The sequence below is a fragment of the Lissotriton helveticus genome, chromosome 6 (genome assembly GCF_964261635.1).
Source record: "Lissotriton helveticus chromosome 6, aLisHel1.1, whole genome shotgun sequence".
Taxonomy (NCBI): Eukaryota; Metazoa; Chordata; class Amphibia; order Caudata; family Salamandridae; genus Lissotriton; species Lissotriton helveticus.
In genome coordinates, this window is record NC_136067.1 from 2,122,710,821 (window position 1) to 2,122,722,687 (window position 11,867).

General features: G+C 43.6%; 1 pseudogene; it reads left to right on the plus strand.

Annotated features, from left to right (window-relative positions):
• The first annotated feature begins 456 nt into the window (after window positions 1-456).
• LOC144762093 (eukaryotic translation initiation factor 3 subunit I pseudogene) lies at window positions 457-1,531 on the plus strand (annotated as a pseudogene).
• The last annotated feature ends 10,336 nt before the right edge of the window (window positions 1,532-11,867 follow it).

Below are 11,867 nucleotides of genomic sequence, written 5' to 3' on the forward strand. Positions count from 1 at the left end.
GCTTGTTTGTAGCTGCATTTGAAACGCACTTCAGTGTTTCCTTGGGGATGTTTACTTCGTTACTTTTCAAACATCACTAAAGATGTAGGCCGGAGACATTGCAAATGACAATGCCTTTTATTTTTGTTTTTGTTTTTAAAACATAAATAAAAGGCATTGTCATTTACAATGCCAATAGCTTAAACTCGCATAAATGCAACACCTATTGCATTGCACATGCTTGTTTGTAGCTGCATTTGAAACGCACTTCAGTGTTTCCTTGGGGATGTTTACTTCGTTACTTTTCAAACATCACTAAAGATGTAGGCCGGAGACATTGCAAATGACAATGCCTTTTATTTTTGTTTTTGTTTTTAAAACATAAATAAAAGGCATTGTCATTTACAATGCCAATAGCTTAAACTCGCGTAAATGCGCTTTTTCATCCCGCACGTTAAGTGTCACAGGCGAGGCCCAAGTTCGGCACCGGCATCATGAAACCCATCCTACTGCAAGGCCACGAGAGGTCGATCACCCAGACCAAATACAACCGAGAAGGCGACCTCCTCTTCACTGTTGCAAAAGATCCGATAGTGAATGTCTGGTATTCTGTGAATGGAGAGCTACTTGGCACCTACCATGGGCATACTGGAGCAGTCTGGTGTGTGGACTGTGACTGGGAAACCAGGCATGTCCTCACTGGCTCTGCTTGCTGATAACTCCTGCAGACTCTTCGACTGTGAAACAGGGAAGCAGCTGGCACTGGTAAAATACCAATTCTGCAGTTTGAACCTGTGGGTTCGACTTTGGGGGAAACATCATAATGTTCTCCACAGATAAGCAGATGGGCTACCAGTGCTTTATCAACTTCTTTGACCTGCGGGATCCCAGTCAAATAGAGGACAATGAGCCATACATGAACATCCCCTGGAATGATTCCAAGATCACCAGAGTTGTGTGGGGCCCTCTTGGGGAGTGTGTCATCGCTGGGCATGAGAATGGGGAACTGAACCAGTTCAGTGCTAAGTCTGGCGAGATTGTTGGTATCATTAAGGAGCATCACAAACAGATCAATGACATCCAGACCTCCCGCGACCAGACCATGTTTGTCACAGCCTCCAAGGACAACACAGCAAAGCTTTTTGATGCCACAACTTTGGAACACTTAAAGACCTTCCGCACAGAGCGTCCAGTCAACTCTGCTGCCCTGTCACCAATCTATGACCATGTGATTTTGGGTGGTGGTCAAGAAGCCATGGATGTAACCACAACTTCCACCAGGTTTGGGAAGTTTGAGGCAAGATTTTACCATTTGTTGTTTGAAGAGGAGTTTGGTAGAGTCAAGGGACATTTCGGGCCAATAAACAGTGCTGAATTTCACCCGGATGGAAAGAGTTACAGCAGTGGCAGTGAAGACGGCTATGTTCGGATCCATAATTTTGACTCTCAGTACTTGGAGTTTGAGTTTGAAGTATGATGGCTCAATTTATGTATTTCTTATTTCTCTTTTCCAAACCTGACTTCTCACTGCGATATTATTACCCTATTTACCCTCCAAATTGTGAAATGAGCATTCTCTGTAATATACTTGGGAGCAGGCGACTGCCAGTGAAGCTGTTGTTTGCACTGGAAACAAAACTGTACAGTAAACCCGATTTTCAGCTGTCCCACCAATGGAGAGAACTTTTATGAACATAAAAATGTAATGTTTTTTCAGCTGCCTTAATTGTCTTGTGGGGCGTCAGGCAACAGTTGTATCCACTGAGCATGGGAGGTAATGTGGAATTTACTAATCCCACTTAAATAAATAAAGTAAGAATTGGTTATCTGTTAGTGACCACATGTTGTTGTAAAGGAACGATGAGTTGTAATCCAAAAATCTACCAACAGGTTAATTGAATTGAGAGCCGACAGGAATAATTCCCAATTGATGTGTGTTTTGTTTGAACTCGACTGTGCTCACTGGCTGTAGCTGCCCCAAACTGACTATTGATGTTGGCAAAGTCCAAATTCTTCACCTCAGTCACTGATATCTGGTCGGAGAGTTGAATTACATTTTAACATCGGATAAATGTGGCTGCAATAAAGACCATTAATATTTGTAATTCATAAATATCTAAAATATAAATCCATATTTCCTGTCTTCTGTTCCCAGGAATCAAGGCCTCAATGTCTTTGTATAGCAGAAAAAATATTTTGTGCATCATTAGAGTTCTCTTTACGATTTGTTTACTTGAGAAACGTAATAATTTAACTACCTTTTTACTGCTGTAAATGATAAAGGCCCAGATGCATCAAATTCCGTTTTTGCGATTCCTTATTTGCGATTTTTAGGGAATCGCAAATAAGGAATCGCAAAAAGGGATGCATGATTGAAATTGCATAAAAATTGCGATTCGGTAAAATTCGCAATTTTTACTGAATCGCAAATATTATGCGATTTCAAATTTGCGATTTCGCAATTCCCATTGATTCCTATGGGCCAAAAGGCCCATAGGAATCAATGGGAATTGCGAATTCGCAAATTGGAATTCGCAAAATGTTAATGCATTCCATGGGTGCAGGGGGGGTCCAAAGGACCCCCCCCTGCACCCCTGAAATGTATTTTGAAGTGCATGTTTCACACACACATGTCCTAAGGACATGTGTGTCTGTAACATGACAGTGTTTTAAAATGCATCTTTGGGCATTTTGACACATTTTCGCAAATTACCACGAGGTTCAACCTCGTGGTAATTTGCACCCCCTAATTGCGAATTCGCAATTATAAAAATAATCATGCATTGCTTTTAAGGAATCGCAAATTTGCGATTCCTTAAAAGCAATCGCATTTTTGGAATTCGCTAAAAATAGCGATTTTCCAAAAAATGCTTGATGCATCCCAGAAACCTATTTAGGAATCGCAAACGGCCGAATTTTGCGATTCGCACAGTTTGCACTTCCTAAATAGGTTGATGCATCTGGGCCCTAGTTCCGATTGCTTTTAGAACATTTTTCATTTAAGAGCAGTTGGAAATGAGAAAAAAAAAACTGGCGTAAATGCAACACCTATTGCATTGCACATGCTTGTTTGTAGCTGCATTTGAAACGCACGTAAGTGTTTCCTTGGGGATGTTTACTTCGTTACTTTTCAAACATCACTAAAGATGTAGGCCGAAGATGCGCGTTAGCCTTCACAACGCTTAACATGGCCAAGAGACTATGGCTGTGAGCTTTTCAATTCGGTAAAAATCAGCAGTGCATTTAAAAACTTCTGTAAATACCCGCATGTCTAGCATGCCTTTGCTTACTGCAGTGTGCTGTTACACACTTAATATTCAGCTTTATATTACTTTGTGAACACACTTCAAGGTTTTCTGTAGCTGCATTTGAAACACGGTACAGTATTTGCCGGGAATGGTTACTTATCTCCCAAACTTTCTGCACCTTTCAAACGTCATTAAAGGCTTGGGACAGGGTTCACCCTAGCCTTCACCATGCTTATCATTGCCAAAAAGTATTATGTTATTTTTTGGTTAAAATAGAGTTTTATGAAGATCTTTATCCATATTGAGCCAAGTGGGGGTGTTTTTGTTCCCTAGGCATCAAACATGGAGAAGTGTGGCTCAGGGGTTAGAGGCGGCAGACCCGGAAGCTGAGATCGGTCCTGGACCAGGGTTCAATTCCCCGCCTCGGCGGGTCTTGGGCTAAAAATTCCACGGACTCGATAATTCTCGCCCCGGTGCCTTCTCGACTCACGGGTTCACACTCTGCGACTCTGGGCAATAGCTTGCTTAATCTCCACAACGGCCCCTCGCGGCGGGATGCCTGACTTTCACCTTGTGGATACCCTGCTATCTCACAGGGGAATACCAGGATGGGTTCCCTAAGCAAGCGCCGGGAAACCCACTGCGGGTAGCTGTGCGCTATATAAGCTCAACTACATTTACATTTACATTTACATGTAGGTATAAGAAACATTAACTCCATCGGCAACACAAGTCTTTTGTTGCAAGGGCATTGAGCATATGGGCACAAAGGAAATTCCACGCTGCTGGTGTGTAGTTAAGATCAGAGTGGCTCTCGAAAGGGGATGTAAAGATCGTAAAACTCTTTCATCTCCACTCACACCTGGGGCCTCCACAATGGGGAGAGAATAGTTACAACTCCATATCGACAATATTGCAATAATTATACCAACTAGACTTTGCTAAACATACAGGGGATTTATAATGTGACAACAAATAACAACAGGAAATGGATGTATATCAGTGACAGTAAGGTCACACATAGGAATGTTTGAAGAACCTTTCTTATTAACATAGGAGGTTTCTTTTTTGTAGAAAATAGCCTAGCCCGATTGTTAAGAATATCAAAATGATCAAACAGTATGTAAACATTCTATCTACCAATGAATATGTGGGAATGTTGGGATAAACCTTCTTTATTAACATGAGAGGTTTCTCTTTTGTAGAAAATAATTTAGCACAACTGTTAAGAATAGCAACATGATCAACCAGTATGTAACATCCTGTCTACCAATGAAAATGTGGTTAATTGAGTAATGGATTGCCTTATGAATATAAATTCCACCAATTACTATTACATACTATATACATGCACTAATTTGTCTTTGAGATCGTTGTTGGAAATGTATACATATTGAAATGGGATTTTTTGTATTGTCATTTTCAATGTTACATACATTATGTCATGAAAAACGCTGTGATAAAAATGTCAGAAAAGGCCAAATATTTATGCTAAATGTTTAAGCATTTTGAATAAGGACATGTATTACCGTTTGTATATTAATAGACGGACTTACATTAAGATATCAGCACTTTGTCCCAGCCTTTATGTGCCTGCTGACAATATATTACGTTGATACTATACAAATACAACCTGAAATGATTATGTATAGACGTGGTATCGACATAGATTTAAGCCAACCACCCCCGTGAATTTGTAGTTTACATGATGTAAACAAACTACAAACATGGCGCCGATAGCGAACTAGATGAAATACGAGCAGCGCACATGCGGGCGCTTAATGTGAAATAGATGGTGATAAACAACTAACATAACTCATAGTGATCATGTACAGGCGCGGTAGTGATATACATTTAAGTCAACCACTACCGCAAATCTGTAGTTGACATGAAGTAAATAAACTACAAATATGGCGCCGAGAACGAATAATACAAAACTAGAACAACGGGCGCAAATGTGAAAGACATGGTGAAAATGAACTAAGGGCACTAATGGTTATATCCAGGAGTATATTTGACAAAAAAACATATATATTCATTCAGTCTTAGATCAAAATATGTGATTGATCGACTTATCACGTTCGAACACATATACGCCCATAAACTACAAACATGGCCGACAGTAACAACGTTCCCGGCAAATATTTTAATAATTAGCATCATCAATTAACTAATTATGTCGGAGGGCCGCGACTATAAATAAACTCAGTACACGTCCACCTCTCATTCCATCTGCGGGAGAGAGGACGTGTTGATCGCTACGGCATGCGTGGTTAAGAGGTAAGGAGGCAATGCACTTCTGGGGCGGTTCCGCTAGCTCAACAGACTCGTGTAGAGCAAGGCTTCTCGATTAATAGCAATGTAACAGAACCTCACTTTGGAAATCAGTATACTGTAGAGCTCCAACTGTAAATGACTGCGAAGTTCTCTTGGCATTCCCCTATATTTTGTAAAAGAAGTTGCCCTAGGGGATGGATGTATGAACAATATACCAAAACCATATACCCTGAGTCAGTAGCTAAGTTAAGAATGGAGATTAAACTGATGGGCCCCAACACTACGCGGAAATGTATTAAATAACGACTATAACAAAAACAGTGTTGTGTAAATACAGGTACAAGGGAATCATAGCATACTGATATCAATATTCTTATCCAGGATACCCTGCAAAAAGAAACACAGAGGCATCCGGGTACTAGGGTATGAAGTAAAGTTATCACCAAGACGAAAAGATAATCCGTTTCCAAGTACCGACCAAATCTGAAGGTATGTGGTGAACCAGTGTTTGGCTAATAATGAAGACACCTTAAAATTAGATGAGAAAGAGACGTATAAACATAAATGCTCTCTTTTTTAGATTGAGCCGAAGCCACTATTTCCACATTTTTAAAGCCGTAAAATTGGAAAAAAGACACAAATGATATTATTCTCCCAGTTCAAAGTAAGTGTAACGGGAAAAAATTTAGCTATGTAGTTTCAAAATTCATCTTGCCACATATAATTGATTATGGCATTTCTCTACTCTTAGAGAAACGGAATAAGAAAGAAACATATATTACACAGAGGATCCAGAGATACCCCATCCGCTAGTGTGTGGAATCTGATAAGACAAATAGATCCGCAATAACACATTAGCAAGTAAGACAATCTCTCTTTGCTGATACCGTGGCACGTGGGCAACCATGCGCACTAATGTAATTTATTTTGTACTCACTGAAATATTTGATATTAATTGTATACATTTGTTTTTAGATTGAAGAAATTTGGTTTTTAATTAAAAGTCTGTCCTGAAGAAGGTGTTTAAACAGTTTAAGGCACCGAAACACGTCGACTAAGGACTTTCTTCTGCTTTTATGTTACAATGTTTTGTTAAAATTTCTCCATATGTGAATATTACTTTGCACTGATTGTTTTTAATTGAAGTAGAATTACTTACATTGTATGCATTAGATAAACTTTGATTGATGTCATGGTTTTTAGAAAATGCTATGTAACAAATGAATTTACATGTTTTTAATACAATCAAAATAAATTTTGTGAGACAAAAAGACAACTTATTCCTGTGCAGATATAATTATCTGTGTCACGTTGCAACACTAAAAAGGTCATATTAATGTGCAGACCTTTGGGTCATAAACAGAAAGCTAGTTACACAGAAAGGAATTCTCTCTTTTTTGAGGTTTCCAGTATGGCATAGAAGAACGCCATAAATTAACCTTCAAGCTCAGTACAGATACCCCATAAATCATAGGCTTATCTACAGGAAAGGCATAACTGGGAAACTTGAGGAGAGGGAAGGAGTGAGGATCTGGGAGAAGATGCCCAGTTTTATTGGGATTAAAAATTACGTAAAAAGGCTGACCTGTATTTGACGATTTAACTGCTGCCGTTCACAAATGGCCCTTGCAGACAGTGTTTGTCCACGAGAGGCCCCTAGAGACCGGAGCTCTTGGTACACAAGCGGCCATCACAGCAGCGTATTGTGCACACAACGCTTTCTATCCAGCTGGATGCGGAGCTTGCAGTAGCCCTCGTGGCTCAGGTGTTTCTGGGAGGCCTAAGAGCCTGTGAATGTGCTTGCGAGGCCTCCCGCCTGTGTCTGCTCACAGAAGTTCCCTCAGACGCTTTAAAATTCCCACAGGTTTGAGCTGCGCAAGGAGAGTCGAGTAAGCACGGCCCACCCAGGACTTTATTTAACCTAAATGTAAAATATAAATAAATAAAGTGAGCGCGGTGTCCCTAGTGGGTGCCGCGTTCATTAAAGTAATAATAAACGTAAAGCACATAGCGCTGCAGCCGCTATGGTCCCCATCAGTGTCCATTTAAAAAAGAGTGCTCGCCCACCAGATAAAGCCCACCATGTAACGCCGCAAGTTGCTGAGGCATGTTAATAGTGTAAAAAGAAAGAGATTCAGATGTATTTTTTGTTTTTCTTTTCAGGCACCAGAGTGTGTTAGGAGGGATGCGGACAAAATAATGCCACTTTTGGTCAGTATCACGGTATCGATGAGACTGTACTTTATTTTGGTAGACACTTGCAGACTGTAAGCTGATTTCATCGTTTTACAGCACAGGGGTTACCGTAAATGGTTGTGCCAAAAAATGTCCATGTTCATTTTAATGCTAAACGAACATTGCATATTGTTTTTAGTGTATTTTTATGAGCCTTAGTTCTGCGGGCATGCTTCATTGGCTCTGACCAGCGAGCTTTACTCACTTTTGTCCCGATTATAATTGTTATCCTATATTATGAGTCATTAAAATCGCTCAGCCTGTGTCTGTATTCACCGAAAAGACAACAAGCAGCAATATCGAGAGGTGGTGGGGGCAGGGTTAAGGGGTAGGGAGAGACGGCTGACCAGGCTACGATGGGCTGTTGGGAGGAGAAATGCGAGTGAATAATTAGGGGAGGAGAAATACCAGGGTCTGGCTGAGCGCACGCTGGGGGAGCCTTTGAAGTCATGGGGAGGGAAGCCTGTGGGAGGCTGATGCAGGGGGGATTAGAAATGCGAGTCACAGCCTGCAGCCGTGAAAAGTGAAGTGAATAATTAGGGGAGGGAGGCTGATGCCTTTCATGTGGGGAAATGCTCGTGCTTGTTAGGTCACGTGATTCACGTGAACTGTTAGAAATGCGCCTGGTTAGGTAATTTTGTGGTTTAACAGTAATAGGTCTCTCTACGAGACCTAATAAAAAAGGGGTAGGAGCCACGGGGCTCAGCACAGGTCCCTCTAGGGGGCCTTTCAAACACACATGGCCCCCCCAAGCCCCTCACAGGGACTTTTAAACCAAATATGGGCCACTGTTGGAGCCTTCGCGGCTCTAGGAAAAACATTGAGCAACACAGAGGAGCGGCCCGCTGCCAAACGGGACCACTCGAATACTGCCTCACATGGTGCTGTGCCTAGACCTGGCAGCACGATAGTCCCCACGGAGCCACCCAGCCCTTTTGTACTCACCGGGCTGCTCGCAGGGGACTCCTCTCTCCGGTGCGGCAGTAGCACTTTGCGGGGCGCTCTCACCACCTGAGAGCCCCGCCTTCAAGGTGCGCCCACTTCACTCTGGCCTTCACCCGGTCCCCCATCTAAGGCCCAGGACTTTTAAAATGGAGCCCGCAAGGCTCCGGTTCTTCCTGTGGCCACTCGGGGAGGCGGGGTGGGCTCCCGGCCTCCCCATGCAGCACCAGCTCCGCTATCCCTTGGTGGCGGCCCCGGGGCTCTCCATAACTCACCGGAGCCCCAGCCCACGAGAGGCCAGCTGCTTCTTCCTCCGGCCGGCGGCGGCGGGCGGGACTTCCTGCCGGATTGCAGGCCCTGCCCCTGTCCCGGCCAAAGGTGCCTGACTTCCGGTTTTTCCAGCCCGGCCGCGCCGGTGATTTCCTTTGGTGGCAAATGATGGGTGGGCACCTCGGTAGGCAATAAAAATGTAAACGCGAGGTGGGCCCTCGCTAAGGCACACAAACACGGGGTGGACACCCGTTCGGTAAATAATAAGGATAACGAACGCAATTGTGGGGTAGGCTCCCGCCGAATGGGATGATAAAGCAGGGTGGGCTCCTGCTATAGACACGAGCAGGACAGAGAGCAGCTCCACGCTGCCAAGCTCAAGTAAAGCGCTCCCAGAGGGGGGCAAAGCGCAGGGACAGCTAGGGGTATGGAAAATGAAAGCCAGCACACTCAAGGTGCTAGGGCAGCCCCCAGAGTCTCCTCAAGGTCCTGGAAATACTCCAGCAAGGCAGAAGGGTCCAAAAGAGTCTTCCAGCATCCAGGGCATCCAGGGGCTGGACAGGGCCCAGGGAGGCAAGCCTTCCCCTGGGCCCCAGCAGCAGCACGCCCCTGGTAGATTCAAGTTGGCAAACAAGAACATTTTACAAGAGGTCACAGCCTCTTTTTATACAGAGAAATCCTTTGTTGTAAAAGGTGCAGGCAAGGGGCGAACCAGATGCAACTTGTTCCTGAGCACTTTGTTTTGCTCAGCTTCTCTGCCTATTCACAGGATGGGTCAGGGACATCAGACTCACCACAGTGGGCGGAGCCAGCATAGTGTGGGGAAAGCCCCGCCCTATTCAGGTCCCAGGTGCACTACTCCCCAGCCATCAACATGCAGATCTACCATTCACCACCGGGGCAGACCCATCCTGACTTCTGGAGCCAGGCACACCAGCCAGCTCCAGCCAATCACAAGCCAGCACATTCACTGCACAGACATACCAACTTCTAGAAGTGGCACTTCCACACTAGACACATTTATGCCGCACACATCATCGCGCAGCATTTAATCACACGAGTCTGCACATACCAAACTCAACCTTGCACTCCCCAAGTATCAGGAACTACCATGGACACACATATTCCCCATGTATTCCTATGGGAGGGCAGGCCATTCTCAAACACGCTCTCAGAGAGCGCACGCACTTTACGCTGCACCACAGTGCTAAAGTGCGCAAAGACCAGAAATCATTATAATTATGTAACACTAAAAGCAAAAAGTTCAGGGGTGAACCTGCCAGAAGGGCCAAGTCCAACAGATAGAAACAAAATATCAACGATAAACATCATGAACATAAGATCCTATGTAACAAACTCTGAATTTTATAATCACCAATGCTAACAAATGTCCCTAAAAACTGTGAATACGAACCCTAGACGGTCTTACAGAACAAATATCTCATAACTGAGTAAATATGCAGAGCCAGGTCTTATTAGGAGCCAGTCAAACCAGTCATTATTCCTCAGTAGGCTGGGAACAGGGAAAGACATCTAGCTGTTGCTTTCTGTAATATTTGTATTCTGTCAGAGTTTGATCCTCTCTGGAGTTTGCATATTGCCACCTCTGTGGGAAAGGGGTAGGTTGGGACCTTTTCTTGACTAATCTTTTAGCACCTACAAGGACTGTAACTATTTCTTTTCCTTTGTTCCACATTTTGTTCATGTTTTTCATGACCCAATATCTGTGTGCATGCATGTGTGGATTATCTGACATAGCAACTGATGACTTTTTCTAAAGCGAGACTTCAATATCTGTCATGATCTCCTACATGGCGCCTACCTGACTACAACTCCCAGAATGCAGACTTAGTGGGAGGAGTTCAGGGCATATACCACAGCGGAACACCAGGGCGCGCTGTATGTGATTTACAATTCTGAACCTTGTTTGTTTCTGTAATGGTTCCGTGCTGTGGAGCTGCTCGTTTGGAATTTTGCAGTTGAGAACGCACTTCAGTGTTCTTTTGTACTTATTACTAGCGTGACTTTTATTTGGAAGGTTTCCAGCGATAAGAACTTTGTTTCGGTTCCTTTCCGCTTGCGGCTGCAGCGGGAAAGGAGTTGTGCGTTATCGGTTGAGACTCGTTCTGTTCAGGGAATTAGACAAGCGGAAGACATTCCATCTATGGCCCCGCTCTCTCACCCTTCTCACTTGCGGCGGCAGCAAGGAAGGGCTTTGTGCTGCGTGTTCTCAGGCAGAGACATGAGAGGAGCTTGGACTTCAAGTAGAGGAGGAAGCTATAGCTACATTTTCGCCAACGCGCCCTTCTCGCTTGCGGTTGCAGCGAGAAAGGGTTTTTGTTTTTGCATCGCGTAGTGGAAGATTTGAGGTTCAAAGATGCAGTGATCCTCACCTTGAGACCTTTTCTTCTACTTCTGGAAGCGGTGCAATATGAATGGCGAATTAATGGAGTTTCATACACTATACCTTTCATAGAGCCAGAAAGGTTTGCGCTGGTTTGGAGTTAAATCTGCATACTGGTAAGCCTCGGAAGAGGTTGGACTTGTTCCTGATATATCCTTTTTGTGTGTTCCGTTTAGTTGACCCCAGCAAGGAATACGTTCTTGTTATCTTATGTGTTTCCTTTTTTGGATGAACTGGTATCGTTATAAAGACTATACTGAATCCTTCTGCTTCAGTGCCCCGAATTGACATTGGCTTACTCTGGAGAAGTTACAGCTTCTGGGTTACTGGAGAGAGTCCTTTTATGATTTCAAGGGAAGGGAAATAAGGGTACGTTACCTGTTTAAGTGTCCTTGATATTTCCATTCAGAGTGCATGTGAACAAATATTTATCTTTGGTCTGTCTTTAGGAAGCAAAACCATATAGAGAAGTATTGAATGCAGAGAGGAAGGGCTCACCTCCTGATCCATGG